The following is a 17,498-nucleotide window of genomic DNA, read 5'->3' on the forward strand; positions in this document are numbered from 1 at the left end:
AGAGCTAAAAATTGCAAGAGCTGGAATCAGTCTGGGGCCAACCTGATTTCAGAGCTCAGCTCCACGTTCTAACACACTATTTCCCCTGAGATTCAACAGTAACTGAGGACGTGGCAGAAGGTACGTGCATAACAAGGCACCCACAAAGCATGTGCTGATTCTACGCAAGAAGAAATAGCATCCGTTTGGGCTTTCATTTAAAACAGTCCAAGGGAGGAGGTGGCTTAGAGGGCAACTCAGGAAAAGGGAAGAGCATAAAAACGGGGCAGAAATGGGGCAGGAAGAAACAGGCTTTTGCAGGGGGAAGGGAACAGTCCAAGTCCTCTGAGCACGTGCTACCCATAGGTTGTGGCCAGGAAATTGCAACAGTCGGTTGAAGAAAGACTGAATGGGGCTTTTCACACTAGTCAAGACTTTGTGCGTAATTCAATAATTAGCAAAGAGTCTGAGGAGGTCTCTGAGGAGAAAAACATGGCCAGAGCTATGCTTTAAAAATATGTGCTGTAATGGAAAAGAATATGAAAAAAGAATGTATGTGTGTGTGTGTGTGTGTATGTGTGTATAACTGAATCACTTGGCTGTGTAGTAGAAAATAACACAACATTGTACATCAACTAGACTTTAATAAAATAAATTTTAAGAATAAATTTTTAAAAATTTGTACATATACATATACCTACACCTATACCTATATCTAGAGTCTAGAGTCTGGCTCTGGAGTTAGCCTGCCTGATCCCATATTCAGATTACACCACTAACTAGTTCCGTGGCCTCCGACAGTTTTCTTCATCCCCTGGTGTCGCGATTTCCTCCTGTAGTCTGGGGTTAGTCATCGCAGCGAAGATTGCTGCCATGCCCGGCCCGCCTCTGCCACACGTGGTGGGGAGCAGCTCCAGACCTTGCTCAGATGTGATGGCCCGCACTCTGGAACCCCTGGGAGAGAAAATCTTTAAAGGAGTTTGAGTAGCTGAATTTGAGGGCATTTTTGGAGCATATTTTTTGTTTAAAAAGAGGAACACAAGCCAAGATTTCAGGCAAACCACGAGCAAGAAATTTCCCTTCATCTTGGAAGTTTATTACAGACGCATCAAACACCCTGGAATGTACGGAATCAGAGAGTAAGATCAAGAAAAACGGCTGAACAGCAAAAATTAGGAGTTTGACCACCGATCAAGGTTTGCCCTATTTTGTAGTGGCAGGCAAGATTACAATTCCATAGTTCACATGGATGGATTTTAGAATATTTAAGACCAAATGAAAATTATAATTAAGTCAGAGGTTTTATTCTTTGAGCTAACTGTGAAGAAATTGATGGAAGGTTCATTTACGTTATAAATGGAGTTATGTTTATACTACTCGAGATAAAGTGGTTCTCAAAAAATAATAATAATAATAGCGCCTACTTCACGAGGCTGTTGAACAGAATAAATTAGATGATCCGTATAGAGTGTTACCAGGGCGCTTGGCCTGCAGCTTGGCCTACAGTCGCTGCTTCAGAAAAAGGACTAGTGCAGGAATTCCTGCAAGAGCTAGTTAAGGTTCAGCTACAGTGAAAGCAGAGGAGAGGTTAAGGGAGAAACTCCATGATAGTAGGTACCATGGCCGCTTTGCTTCCTGTTATATCCCCAGTGGCTACTACAGTGCCCGGCATGGAAGAAGCATGTGATGCCTGTGTGTGGATTTGGATTGAACTCACACACGATGTTGGATAAATGCACGTGTCCTGCTGTGGATCGGTTGTGCTGGTGCGTAGCTTATACGTCTGCTAATGATGCTATAAGGAGTTTCGATAATATCAAGACAAACACCTTGAACTCCATGTAAAAAATAAACTCACAGAGGGAAAGATGTTCAACATCGTTATTTCAAACGTCTCCCAACTGTGAGAGTTTACGCAGCTCACAAAACTCACCAGTTTCCCGAAATTTAACCAAGGCCACATCTTGCTTTGCCATTTCAGCAGGCGGGCAATTCGTTTACCAGTGACGCAACTGAGGTTAGCCCAGGCTTTGGCTGACATCCCAGAATAATTTAGGAAAATCTTTTTGAAAGTCTCTGCCGCGTGCCCTCTCTGCCTTCCTGACCTCATCTCAAACCTCCTCTTGTTGGGCCCCCAGCTCATGGGGGAGGTTGATGAGTTTGTGGGATGGACGGCCGCTCTCCCTGCCTCCTTGCTCTCAGCCAAAGACCCGTGTGAACCAGAAGCCTCCTTGTACTGGAGCCTTTCCACTGATGTGGTCCAGAGGGAAGTGTGTGCTCTGACCAGGGATGAGATCAGACAGCTGTATAAGGGCCTGACCTGTGCTGAACCCAGGCATGAGAGCAGGTGCTTTTGACAACTAGGAAAGAATTGGTCTGAGAATCCCCCTGACAAAGGAAAATCACAGAAATTAGAGACAGGAAAAAACCTATTAGTCAACTCCCTTGCCAAAGATGAATTGATCCCTCGTGTGTCTTCCTAGCTTCCTGGCCACTCCAGTTATATCTGTGTCAACGTGTAAGGATGAAGGACCATGCAGGTGTGGACAAAAGACTTGGGGCCCCAGGCTGGGTTAGTACCCTTAAGGGAAAAGTAATGATATGGGGGAAGAATAAGAACAGTTGACTTTTTTTTAGGACTGGAGGTTTGAATAGAGATAGAAAACTCCCAGAAAGGTGCTGTGGTTATTGTTTTCTTACTGAAGAGCTGAGTATTGGGGACTTCTCCGGTGGTGCAGTGGTTAAGACTCCACACTCCTAATGCAGGGGGCCCAGGTTCGATCCCTGGTGAGGGAACTAGATCCCACATGCATGCTGCAACTAAAAGTTCACGTGCCACAACTAAGGAGCCAGTGAGCCGCAACTAACGAGCCCGCCTGCCACAACTAAGACCCAGAGCAACCAAATAAATAAAGTATTAAAAAAAAAAAGAGGTGAGTATTATTTATCCAAAGGAAAGGAGGGCTCTCATGCAGAGTTTGCTTATTTTTTGCTGCAAAGGAAAGGTTTGAGTAAATATTTTGGACATCTCAAGATCAGAATTAGAATATGAATTCTGCTTTTCGAATAGGAATGGCAGAGAAACGTCCTGGGATAATGCTCTGATACAATTTTTTGAAGAGGGAATTGTGTGATAATTAGTTACAATGTGGATTTAATCAACTATCTGTAGTTCCTTAAAAGCGCCAAAGAATTTTGTTGCTAAAGATAAGATCATATTTAGATGCAAGTAGGTAGAGAATGATGAAATCTGGATTGGTTCTTAGTTGCTTAGACCATTTTCCTCATTGTCTAGAAGAAGGAGATTCTCAAAGAAACTGCGCATTAGTCATTTATCATGGTTTTAATCACATTAAACTAGAGAACATTAATTGAATTGACTTGGATTGTCTGGTATTTTTCCACTACTTCATATCTTTTGGATGTTTTCAGATTACACGCAGTTGTTTTGAGGCATGTCTCACATTCAGAATAGCTCAGCTCACAACATCGTTCCCAGCCAGGCTCAACCCCTCTCTTATTCGCGGTGGGGGTGAGGGGCGTGTGCAGGAAGTGTATAGAGGGACTTTCTTCCTCTTGTAACGTATTCATGTTCCAAACTCATCACCTGGGTGCTCACTCCTGATGCTGTTTCCTTTTTAGGTTTCAAATCTTTGGCACTAAGTCTGCCGCACAGCTTCCAGACCTCTGTGATCCAGGATACGAGCCTCGTCCTTCAGCCAGATCAACTCTGAGCTCAGAAGGCAGGCAGCGGGGAAGCCATAAGCCCCCAATTCATCTGATCTTTAAAAACCGCTTTTCACGAACCCGTTGTCTGGCTCACACTTCTGGCTCGTGAGCTAACGGTTTTCAGGTCACCTGATGCCAAATCCAGGGGATGTCTTGACCCCTGATGTTGCGGTCATGCGCCCTACCGTGCCTCGCGCCCTTGTGTGTGTCTCACCACCTTTCCATTCCTTGTCTGGGACCACGTACAGTTGATACAGTTAAAGAAAACCTGATTCTGACACTTGTTGAAATGGTAAGGAAGGCCTCAGTCAGGACAATTGCCAGAGGTGTCAGGCAATCGCAGTGTTATATTTGGGTTCAGCTCTGAATACAACAGCAGTTAGGGATTTATCACCGAGGAGCAGGTTAGGGGAGACTGGCAGATGGAATGTTACCAGGAGGAGATAGCAAGCATGGGGGAGTTCTTGTTAAACTGACTTAGCAGGGTTCTTGCTGAAGGCAGGCCAAGGTCTTATAAAGCAAAGGTGGGGGTGGGAGTGGGGGTGGGTGGGTAGCGATGAGGATGTATACAGTTGTGGAGGGTAAGGGATGCTCTCTAAACTGATGTGGCAGGAGTCTTGCTAAAACCAGGCTGTGCAGGCCCCGCAGGGAGAGGCAGAGGGCCCGGAAGAGTGTGATTATGCTGTATCATGTGTTTGAAAGTTGCTAAGAGAGTAGATCTTAAAAGTCTTCTTCACAAGAAAAAAAAAAAATTGCGTAACGAAGTATAGTGATGGATGTTAACTCGCCTTACTGTGGTGGTCATTTTGCAGTAAATACAAGTATCAAATCATTAGGTTGTGCACCTGAAATGAATATAATGCTATATGTCAGTTATATCGAAATAAAAATAGACAAATAAAAGAGAAAGTTAGGGTTAAAAAGAATAAGTTTGGTCAAGGAGAGAGTGTCAGTGTGACAAGCAACAGTTTTGTCCTAAAATTTGTATATAAAATTCAGATAATTATGGCTTGAGCAGTGGCAGGACTGTTTCCATGGACGGACGGTGTGGGCATTTAAACTCACTCCACCTTGCCCACCCTCAAACAGGGGGGCATTTTCGCCTCCTCCCTCCTACCATCCACATCGGGCTGAGAAACGTGGCCTGAAGGTTTCACTCTTGACGGATCCTGGGATTTGAGAAGCGCCTTGGAAACTGGCTCTGTGATGATGCTCACATCTTTCACACTCGCCCTGTGAAGTAGATTTTGTCAAATGAAGAGATACATACGACGCACATGTGACATTTTATTCCGAGCCAGAATCACAAGGGAAGGGAGTTCATGTGTTTATGCTCGGAAATATTGGCCAAGTTTTCTTTCAAGACGTTTTTCTTGTGCCGTTCAACTTTTTTTTTCTTTTTCTTGCAAGTATCAACTGTTCTTCATTTAGTACCAGGACTTGGAGAGAAGATTGCAGAGTAAATGCAGGTAGGTGCTGCTGAAGAATTTTCTGGTTATGCGTGTTTACAAACGAAGAGTGTAAACAAAGAAATGCATTTGGTGGGGACTTCCCTGGCGGTCCAGTGGTTAAGACTCCACGCTGCCACTGCAGGGGGCACGAGTTCTGTCCCTGGTAGGGGAGCTAAGAGGCCGCAAGGCGTGCAGCACAGCCAAAAACTAAAATGAAAAATAAAGTTTCTCCTCTTAAAAAAAAAAAAAAAGAAAGAAAGAAATGCTTTGGTATGTTTATCGCCAGTCCCCCCAGACAATTTGTACCAAAGTAGCCCTTGAACAAGCTAGACAATAAGTAGGATGAACGCGCTGTTTTAGCTTCTTTGCATTGGCTTTTAAAAACACCACCAATATTGAAATATTAGTGTTTGCTTTGCTGGCAGAGTGGATGTTCACTGTTCTCCAAAAGTACAGCTATTCTCTTCCGGCAACTTGAACCTCACATCGCAGCCTTCCCTTGTCTCTGCCGTTTCCTGCCTGCTCCCTCCTCTAATCACTCTTCCTTTTCACAGAGTCTTTTCATGACTCTTTTCTTGCTCCCCTTTCTTCCCTCTGCCTGCATTCCACATTTCTTTTCCACCCCCGGCTTTATTTGGCTACAAGTGCTGAAGACTAGTGTTGGGTCTCGAAGCTGAATAACAAGCCCCATCTCCCCCAAAACAGCGGTCCGGGTTGTCTATTGAAAATAGTTAGCATTCTCCTGGCCCCGGTGCAAGGGAATTTAAAAGATAGATCGACAGACCACCCCCCGCCCCCACCAAAGAAGAGCTTCCTGAGACGTGTTAGCAAAGTGTTCTTCAGCTTTTGACTCATTTTTGCATATATTAAATGATTTAGCACAAACGCATCATCCTGCATCCCAGAAAGAAACCTCCTTCTGCTTGTCAAAGTGAAACTCAGACTTCATCCAAACATTAAATCAAGGAAAGGTTGAGCCGGGAATGTGTATGTACCAGCAAGGGATCTCATGAGGGAAACCTGGCGAACGGAAGTTTTATTTTGTATCTTCTAACAGGTTACTATTACTCTTTTCAACAAAAATTCACTGCAATACTTGGTATTTTGCAGGGGCTTCTGTTAAAAGTTACTTTAAATAAATAAAAGTAAAATGAATGAGAAGTGAAATGTAAAAAAATGGAATCTTTATGAAGTTGTCTGTTTATCCTTTTCTCTGCCTCTAAGACCGATTAATTCAAGTAACTGATATAAATTGAGAAATTCTTAAAATAATTAGTAGATGACAGGTGTATGTATCTTAATTATTTCGTGAGATATGGTTTTTTCCCTCTTGAAAGAATAAATTATCATTCATATTACCATTTTTTCCCAATGGCATTCCTATGAAGTAACTAAACTGACATCTGGACTGCATTTTAAAAATTGTCACCTTTGATCCCATACCTAGGAAAAGTATTGTTTACCTTAAAAAGATGAAAACTCTACCAAGGATATTATAAATTAACGTCACGTTATTATGTCATAAGCGGCAAAAATCTCAGTGTTTAATGACTTAGAATGTAAGAAACAGAAGGCGAATACAGAGCCCAACAGTGAGTTACTGTTTGGAGAAGATCAATCGTGCAATCAATCAGAATTCACAAAAGAATCTTTGTGGCTTTGGCTCAAAAATTTTAGTAAACATAGCACAGTATGATTAGGAACCTAAAAATTGTGAATAGTCAATAACCTACCCAAGAATGGGGTGGTTCTCACAAAAGAGAATCTCACGAGAAAGTCTGGGAACTGTGAATCCAGAAGGCGTAGGGCTTTTACCTTATATATTTTTTAAAGTGTTTGTGCTTTGAAAAGAAAGAATGAAATACAAAACAGAATTCTTAAATTCTAAGGAATAATAATTGGAAATGTACAAAAATAATTCAGTCCTGCTCTGGGATTGCTTTCCTCCATGTGGTTAAGTAAATATGTAAACATACATCTGTTCCCCTGAATGGAGAATGGGCTTTCACAAATTATGAAGAGCTTATTAACTCTTGGGAATTATGGTATTTTCCACCATCTGGATACCCTGGGTTCCTTTTCTTTTCTCCATAGCTAGCTCTTCTTCTGCATTCCAGTTCTTCCTACCCTAGCTCAGAGATCCATCACCACTTATTGGGAATCCAGGAACCACTTCCTACCTGGTCTCCCTAACTTATCACCCTTCCCTCTCCATCCTCTGTCATGGCTGAATCAAGCTGCCGGAATCCTGTTTCTTTTATGCTATTTTCCCGAAAAACACACTTCTGATGATGAGGATACTGACAATACTGATGTGCTAAATATTGAGTGAGCGGTTCTGTGCACGAAGCTGTGTGGAGTCTTTTGCTGTGTTATCTCATTTAATCCTCAAAACCATCTTACAGAGTATGTTTAAGTATTAACCACATTTAACAGGTAAAGGTTGGAGGCTTAAGCATTGAGATACTTTGCAGGAGATTACACAGCAGCTTTTACCCCTTCCTCGTCCTCTCACACTGTGTATGTGACATATTCCGCCTGACTTCCAAGCATCTACAGAATCTACACCCCTCCTACTAACAGAGCCACACACTTCTTGTTTTACATGTAATTTTTTCCTTGGACGTTTGGTAGAAGATTAACTTCATGGAACATCTGGAAATTTGCTACTCTTTTGTTGTATTATCAAGCTTTTGAATCTAAAGTTTAGTTCATAAATGAAATTGAATGTGATTTATGAACTAAACTTTAGATTCCATTTCTCTGAAACATTTATCTGTATCACGAACCCGAGAACCATTTTAAAACAGTGAAGAACCAGTGACCAAAAGGAGCGGATATTGTAACTAGAGCAGACATAACCAGTACGGAGAAGATGAAGTTGATGCTCTAGGTAACGGTGGCTTGAAGACCTTCTTTTGCCCTGCTGTCCCTAGTCAGTGTTCTTAAATCTGGTCCCTTTCATAACTGAAATTTTAAACATCAATTAAATGGTAAGGTCCCTACAGAAACGTCTAAAGTCATAAAGGAGGAAAAAAGGAAGATGCTGTTCTCAATACATCCCACATCATTAACATGTCAAATCTCTGTTCCCATTTAAATGAAACTGGGATGCTTTCCAACTTTTCATCTTGACTGTAAGTATAGTTGCCTGTGTCGGGAAGGGGGGCAGGCATAGATGAAAGTACTAGTTTTGTGTTTTGACTCATCTGATCCCCCCAAACCCGCTGGCCTTCCCACTTGCCCCACCAACTCTGCTCAGAAATTACACGTTCAAACAACTTATCAAAACCAGACCCCTGTTGTAGCCATTTCTGCAAAGTGAGCCAATTTGGGTTTCATGGAGGAAATAAAGAGGTTAAGGAACTATGCCTAGGCCAGAGAAATTAGACTTCAAAATGGAGCTAAAGTAATTTTAAGCCATTTTACCCATTGGGGGAAAAATGACCTGTAATACTTTTAAGAATTAGTAATTTTAGCTCAGTGGATGTGACACAAGCAAAGAAATCTGAAATGTAACTATTTCACAAAGAAGATGACAAAGCAGAAATTTGCGTAACTATGCATCACCCTGTAAACAAGTCACCAACATCAGTTATTATTTCTGTGCAAGCATAAGGCTGCAGTTTCAAAGCTACGTGTTAGTAGATGACTCTTTAAAAGTCATTTTATGAAGCGTAAGATAATTCCTTCAAGGGTGCCCAGAGCCCACCTCCCTTGGTCTGGTTTTATGTTTCATTGACTGTATTAGCATTAAACTCTGTAAGAGTGACAGGCTGTAGTAGGGGGATCCCAGGTGGGCTATGTGATCTGCGGGGCCAGCTGTTCCTTAGCTCAGATAATTCTTCTTTTTGAGATTTACAGATCCGTTTGCATTTGACAGACCCTGGCAAGTCTTTGTACTGCCCAGTCCTGATGTTTTTTAAAGGAAAGCAGTTTAATAATTTATTAACTGATACATTTCCTCTGGGCTTTATCTGTGTGATGCTGAGTTGAGACACAGAACATTATAAATATGAAGAACTTTGCAGAAGCCCGTTCTTGAAGGGAGCCAGGGCCTCTTTGCTATTGCCGATGTTGCCAAGGACTCCTCGGAGGGCTCTTGTTGGTTTACCTGGTTGGAACGCGGGAGGAGATGATCAGCTTCGTAAAGCGGGACTGCCATGTCAGTTTTGAGGTTGCTGATAAAGTGCCCTGATCTGCAAGAGAGTTAGCAATGTGATGACAGTAGAACGTGGCTGCAGTGTGTTTGGAGGCGTTCCTGAATTGCCTGTGTGCTCCAGGGAAATCACGCCCTCTCAGCTCTGTGTCTTTCCTTAGGTGATCCCTTCAGGCTAAAACACACTTCTGTCCCCATGCCTCTACCGCTTCAAAATCTTGGCTATGTTCTTTTTTTTTTTTAATTTTTATTTTATATTAGAGTATAGTTGATTTACAATGTTGTGTTAGTTTCAGGTGTATAGCTAAGGGATTCAGTTATACATATACATATACCCATTCTTTTTCCGATTCTTTTCTCATATAGGTTATTACAGAATATTGACGAGTTGTCCATGTTTATAGACGATCTCAAAAATGACTTTGTTATCAGAAGGCTTTTATTGATCTGCTTCAAAATGGCTATCACTTTGGCTTTCTTTGACTTGTTTACAACACTTAGAGATCCTAGTCTGTATGAGGAGGATGGTTAGCTTTTGCCCAGTACTAGGTCAGAATGCCATGATGTCCACTGCCATATTAACCTCGTAATTCCTGTCCAGCCCAGCACAATATCCTGAGTATGGTAGATGCTTATTCATTTCATAAAATTTAATAGCTGTTAATTCTGTGCCCTAATCTTTCTTTCCCATGTTTCTTGTCCCTTTTCTAATTGCATGTTATTCTTCAATGATGTTTTCAAAATGTTGTGAAACTTATTTTAGCACAGAAAATAAAATACTTTTAGAGACTTTCATGTTAGACTAATAATAAAAATCATATCTGCCTCTGTGAGCTGTTCTTCCATGTTCAGAGATTTTCATATGTATTCTTTGACCATCCCGTGAAGCTATGACCTGGCCCATGAGTAAGGAGGAGGGGCGAGTCTTCTAAAGATTAGGAACTGAGTCCTAGAAAAGTTAATTAACTTGTACAAAGTTGCATATCTATTAAATTTCAGAGGTTAAAATCAAATCCAGGTGTCCTAATGATTCCAATAGGACTCGCTCCACTTATATATTTTTCTCATCAGATGGCTGAGTGCCCCCGAATAGACACGGTCCAGTAAGACACTGGCCTCTGCCCCTAGGGGATCTCCATCACAGTAACACGGCTGCAGAGCTGTTAGAAATGATGCTGCAGCCATGTTGCCTCACTACTCAGACTGATGCACAATTACAAGGCAACATTCATTTTTAGTAACTGAGCAGATTCAATAAATTTAATGGCATTTAATGATTATTTAGCTTGTAGCATCTTTTACTCAAAGGTCAATTCCAATGTACTGTATTCTCTGTTTACTCTGTTTATAAATGACAGGGATAAATGAATAGGAAGCTTTCTACATTAAATAAAGAATTGGCACCATCGTCCATACAGTTGGCACTTAATAAACGTCTATCGGTTAATGCAGTAGACATTTCCTCTGTGTTTCTGAACTTAGCCATTTTATAATTGGCTTCTTCCTCTACAAAATGGACCCAAAACTAACTTCTGAAATGCAATGGGGATATATGGCATAATATTTAATTTAAAGCAATTTCAGGCATAAATTGAACAAATTGCTTAAACATTTTGTTCCTTCATTTTAAAAGAGATGCTCGGGAGATTGGATCTGGCTAGCATTTTCCCTTCTTTTTAGTTCACTTCACTTGTAATTCAACCGCAAGTATTCTCAAGTTACTGATATACCAAATGGAATGGCTCTTTTTTTTTTTTTTTTTGGAATGGCTCTTTTATCTATTATGTTCTTTTAACACAAGTTTCTAAAAAGTCACACTTTCAGTATAAGGGCTATGGGATTTAAATAGTTAAGGGTAATTCTTCCTCAAGGCTGCTCTCCGTCATCATTATAACCACCTGCTCGACCATACAGAGTTGAGGTAATTAATAAGAGGCATTAACACATCTGGTATCACTAGGGAGAGGGAAAAATGAAATCTGTGGAATAGCTTGAACTGTGAAACAGTAAATGTTGATTCACTCACCATCTTTTTCACTTTACCACCCAACTTGAGATCATTTCCGCAAGATGAAATAAATGGTAAGCTCACACCCCAATGTAACTTTCATGGATTTAATTACATGTCACTTGAAATATGTGTTTGGCTACGTGGTCCAGCCACTGATCCACAACCAGCATTTTCTGGAAAAGCAGAGCTGGTGCTCAGGAGGGAGGTGGGGATTGGAAATGCAGACTTGGGGAGACAGATGACGCCATGGAGCCAAGAGTTATCGCTCTGGGGGGAGTACTGAGAGCCAGGAGGAGGAGACGGAGGAGAAAGCCACCAAATCCGGAGGGAGACCTGCATTCGGAGGTGAGGGTGGAAACAGAAAAGGACACAGGTGAGGAACAGTAGAGAAATAGGGACAGACTAAAGAGAGTACATTGTTACACAAATTAAGGCAGACAGTTTCTTGAGGAAGTGGGTCTTCCAAATGTAGGACGTAAGTGAGGAAGCAGTGAGAAACCAGAAGAAGCTGTCCTGGCTATTTTTAAATGAAGTTTAATAGTGAATGAGAAGAGCTATCTGGGGTGCAAAATTGAAAGGAGAGGAACTAAATATGCAGAGACATTTATTTTAAGGGTCGGTGAGATTTGTGAGTGTCTGTGTAGACTGAAGTTAAAGATCCAATGGGGAAAGAGACAGCAAAGAATAATAAATGGCAATTTGTCTTAGTGGGATAAAAGATACCATCAGAGTGTTTCCTCTTAATGAGATCCATTTCCATCACCATCTCTACACAGCACATCATTAAAAATAACTAACAGAAAACATCTTTTTAAGCGACACATTAGTTTAGTTAAATCTTTACCTCTGAATCCTGCTGCTCCTTATTTTCCTGCACTTGTTGACAGGTCATTAGGAAGGAGAGTGTTTACTTCAATATTACCTGTCATCTAAGAGAGTTGTATTGCTGCAATAAAAACTTGATGGATTAATAGTATTTTAAAAAACAAAAAAGCAAAATGCTACAATAGTCCTGACTCTATTCACAAGCCATTAATATAGGCATCTTTAGACATACATAAAAGCAAAAAGAAAAGCAGGAAAATAATAACAGACAGAAAACTAGAGTTAAAGAAAATGAGGTGATTAGGAAGGTATGCGGATATTATAGAATCAAAATATAGAAATGATCCTTGCACACAGCTAATTTATTTAACATACGTATGCTGCCCAGAAGATACTTTTTATCTTAGAATTTCATAATAAACGCAATAATTAAATTACACAGAGTAGACATTGACAAACATAGCTAATGGACTTTGCAGTTATCATCTTTTAAGATACACGATTCCTTTCACTTGATTCCTTGCTTGATATTATTTTTAAATGCCATCTAATAGCCTGTTATAGATTTTTTCAGTAGACTGGTTAACAAAATGTCACCAATCCATGGGAGTTGGCAGGAAGTCAATGGCACTTTATCACAGACGATTGCTGGCATGTTCATAACAGTAATGATACCTCTAATATGCATTAACAGTTTCCTTCCGTATCTCAAAACCATTGGCTTTAATAGATACCAACTGAAATGTGGCCAACTTGATATTGTGACACAAGAGTCATTTAGAGTTCTTATTCACTGACCAGAAACCACATGCTAGGGCAGAGAATAATTACACTTTTATAGTTGTAATCTCAAGGAAGAATCGTTCCTAGGTAGCACGTGGTGATTCAAAACAAAATTTAGTTAATAGAATAAAATAAACACCACCCTTGGGCTATTTGAAAACCTACAGGGTAGTTACTTAGGAAGGTCACCAAGGCATCTAACTTCTCTACAAGAGCCAAGCTTGGCCTGTAACTTCTTATGGAACAACTCATTGGTTTCTCTTGCTGCCTAGTTCATATTTATTTTTCTGGGGAAAAAAATCTGAGAGTGTTTTCTATTAGGGGAGTTTTATTGGCAGCAGAGAAGAGTAGGTTTATCCACCCCATCTCTGCTCACCTGCCCACCCACTTCACTATACAAACAATTGTCCTTACACAATTGAAATATATGTGCATTCAGAAGCAAAAAGTTATATAAATGTGCACTGACCACCTATCGATCAGGTTACCTCCACTCAGCTTCTACAAAACAGAATAGCACATGCCAAAGTGATGTAGTGACAAGCAAGTAACCAATGAATGGGGGTGGAATTTATCATCTTAATAACTGAAGTGCAGCTTTTTTGCATTTAAGAGCTGTATAATTTCCGAGAATTCAGTGTGAGCTCTGAGGCATGAAGTTCTACGTTTTCTGTTTGCATCGTTTCTCTCTTTCATTTTTCATAGACACTGCATTATTTTATGTCAAGCTTTCCACAGTTGCTTGAAAGTGTAGTCTAGAGAATTAAATTGATTTTTAATTATGCGTTCCTGATTCTGGACTTCAGATTAACTAAATGGAACCAGAATATTCTTAAAGCATAAACAATGGATTGCCTACATGCCCAGCTCGCATTTCAAGTATTCACTAATGTGGCATTGATCCATCTGTGATTCCCAGACTGAGGGGAAGTGATAGGAATATTGGATTAAAAATAAAATGCCATACAGGCCAGAAAGATAAATGGTTTGGGTTGTCTTTTTTGCAAGTTGGAGGTCACGATTCATTCATCTTGTTACTTGGCTATATCCCTTTAGTGGCTTCAATTGCAGGATTAAATAGGGGATGGTGGCAGATCATTCAATACACAGGCTCTCATAGTTTGGCCTGAGAAGGCTTTTCATGCTTGAAATGGAACTGTGTGCAAACAGAATGCCAGAGATAACCGTGCTGATGATCTCGTCTGTGAGATTAATCCCTCAGCGATATTATCAGATGCTTTTTAACACATTGGTTTGTCCCTGATATGACACTTCTGAAACAAATGGATATACTAAGCATTTTAAGAATAACATTGAGCCCCCTATACAGTCTGGTTCTTTCAGGAGATTAACCCATTAGCAGCTTTGGCTAGAAATTTTCAACGCATTATCACGATCAATGTTTGTTACCGCAAAAATAAAAGTAAAATTTAAAAGATTCAAAATCCTTTTGGGGGAGTATTCATTAACCGAGGATTAAAAGCTAAAAATCACTTGGGCAGAATTTTGCCCTCGTGGCTAAATATGCAGAATAAAAGTACTAAGTTAATGCACTGTCTAATAAGTCTAATTAGACCAAGAACATTCCAACCTCCTTTTAGTCTGAAATATAATGCTTAAAATACTTCGTTTAGTTGTTGCTTTCTTTATGCATTTTGGGGGTTGCTTACTTACTAAGCCCATTAAAAGGGAAATGAAAACATTAAAGGTTAAAAATGTGTTATTTAGCCAGGAGACCCAAGAGGCTTGAAGAATAAATGCATATACTTTTTAAAAATAAAAATGTTTTATTTATAAAACAAAAATTAAAGTTTGACAAGAACCAAGAGGTCATTTGGTTTCTCTCTGCCTGTGCAGAATTATTTTATTTCACATTTCTCTGGATTGTCTAAAATGCCCCAGGTGATAATTTTTCACTCCTTCCAGAAGTTCTTCAAGGTAAAATGGTTTTGGGGTAGTTAGGAAAGATTTTGCCTAAAATTTTCTTTTCGTAGGGCCAGCTCTTTCTCTCTCCCTAGATTATGCTGTTTTAAACCACTATAATAATTCCATTTTGCTCCATAAACAGTTATGTCATATTTCACTTTTTTCCCCAACCTAAGCACATTTGGATTTTTTCTCATTTTCTCATCACTCATTCTGTTCCTTTCATCACCTGGATTTACCTTGAGCTCCCATCCAATTTATCCACATCTTTGTGGAGTGTGGGGGTTTAAGTGAAATTTCACTATTATGATGAAGCCTTATATTTCTAGAGGCAGTTAAAGAATACAGTCTTTGGAGTCAGACAGCCCTGAGTTTGAATTCTGTCTGCCACTTACGGCTATGAGACTTTCATCTGATTGGTAAAATCCTCTGTGCCTGTTTCTTTACCCCTTAAATGGGACTAACAATATCTAATCTATTTCACAGAATAGTTGTGATTCTTAAATAGAATAACAGTGGCTGGCACCAGGTAATCAAGCAAAAATAGGGATTATCATAATTACTGTGCATTTTTAGTTAACATAAATTATTTCAGGTTGATTATGAATTTCCTGTAAAATCCTTTAGATTTTTTTAACAAAAAAGATTTGTATTTATCTATGACTTCCTTCAAATGCAACCTAGTTTAGGTTGGATTTTACAAAAGAAACAATTCCTTCCAATCAATATACAAACGAAAAACCATGAGATTAACGATAAAGGAATCATGAAATCACATGTATAGTCAAATGCAACTGTACACATCATTATGTGTTAGGAATTAAGAAGAGTTAACTGTGCAAGGAAGAGGAAAACCTAGATGAATCTGGACTGGAAATGAGACCCCACTGAGATCCTGACTCAATCTGAGAAAAAAATATGAACAGACTAGGAGGACAGGTAGCAAGTCGTTTTGACAGTAAAAATTTTCAATGAGGGGTGATGAGGGAAAAGCAGAACAATGTAACGAACAGAGAGTCTAGGAGTGGACAACATAGTTGAGCACTTAGTGTGTCCTGGGGACCACATGAAGTTTTTGTTCTAACCCTAAGATGTATATTTCATCTCCACGCTAGAGATGACTTATCCAAGGCTCCAGAAAGGTTAGAAGAGTGCTTGCCAGGGTAATATAGTAGGAAGCAGTGGGGCTAGAGATCAAACACAGGCAAAATCTTACCCTACACAGACCTCAGAGGTATTGTGGATTCAGTTCCAGACCATTACATAAAACGAATATGGCGATAAAGCCAGTCAGACGAATTTTTGGTTTCCCAGTGCCTATAAAAGTTATGTTTATGCTACACTGTGTCTATTAAGTGCGCAGTAGCATTGTCTAAAAAAAAGTACATACGTTAATTTAAAAATACAGTATTACTAAAAATGCCAAAACAATTACAATAGTAAAATTGAAGCTCACTCATCACAGATCACCATAACAGATATAATAATAATGAAAAAGTTTAAAACATTGGGAGATTTCTCAGAACGTGACACATAGAGATGAAGTGAGCGGATGCTGTTGGAAAAATGGCACCAATAGTCTTGCTCCACTCAGGGTGGCCACAAACCTTCAATTTGTAAAAAATGCGATAAAGCAAGGTCTGTGTGTCCTATAAAGGGAAACACAAGGGTAGACCCGGCATGGAGGTCACTTGTCACTGAATGAAACTACAGCACATTGAGGTTTGTGGGGTTTTTGGGGGGGGGGTTGTTTTTGTTTTTTAGTCAGGGTGAGATTGATTCCAGATCCCGGACAGGTATCAGGCTATGCGTCACATGCATATTGCTCTGGAGAGAAGGACAGCAGGGACAGTGCAAGGAGATACACACACACACACACACACACACACACACACACACACACCCCTCTCCTGGGGTTATTGATGGTACCGGACAACTACCCCAGCTTTCCTCTGTGTATCCCTCTCTCTCAGTGGTGCTATTATATACACTGCACATAGTAGAAATATAGTGGTTGTTGACTACCTACCCAGTTAGCATTAGATGACTTAAACTTGACTATGAGGGGGGAAGGAGCAAAGAAACGTGAAAGTATCTCATACATATTTATGTCCCACTGTCCTGAATTCCTGGCAATGAACCACATGCAAAGGGGAGTTAATACAGTCTACAGACTTGATTGGTGAAGCCCTGAGATGTGGTTATCAAAGCCATGGAAAGATGGAGGAAAGGTACAGTGGTACATTTTCAGTTTTATTTGGCTAGTAGCTGATACATCTGTAGCGAGAGCTAGGTTTCTTTCTTTAGGGTAAGAAGACATCATTACATTAGCATTGGAAAGCATTTGGTAAGTTCCTCTTAGAACATGGCAACACTTTGGGTCTTATGTAGAAGAATTCAAAGACTTGGTCTATCATTTGGGAGTTAAAATGGAGAGTTGTCCACACTTCAGTTCAATTCAGTTCAGTTCAGTTCAATTCAGTTCAGTCCGATTCAGTTCAGTCCAATTCACTCAGCATCGTCCAACAAGTATTTATTGATTGCCTGCTTATGTTTACACCATGCACAGCCCTGGACTTGGTTTTCTGATGGATAAATACAGGTCCTGTCAGGCTAGTGAGCTACCCTGTGCACT

General features: G+C 40.2%; 1 protein-coding gene and 1 pseudogene across 1 annotated transcript in view; both read left to right on the forward strand.

Moving 5' to 3' along the window:
- TENM3 (teneurin transmembrane protein 3) overlaps positions 1-17,498 on the forward strand; it is a 592,830-nt gene that overhangs the window by 207,621 nt on the left and 367,711 nt on the right. The window lies entirely within an intron of this gene.
- Positions 913-1,155, forward strand: LOC130830031 (protein CEBPZOS-like; annotated as a pseudogene).

This window comes from Hippopotamus amphibius, chromosome 10, assembly GCF_030028045.1.
Source record: "Hippopotamus amphibius kiboko isolate mHipAmp2 chromosome 10, mHipAmp2.hap2, whole genome shotgun sequence".
Taxonomy (NCBI): Eukaryota; Metazoa; Chordata; class Mammalia; order Artiodactyla; family Hippopotamidae; genus Hippopotamus; species Hippopotamus amphibius.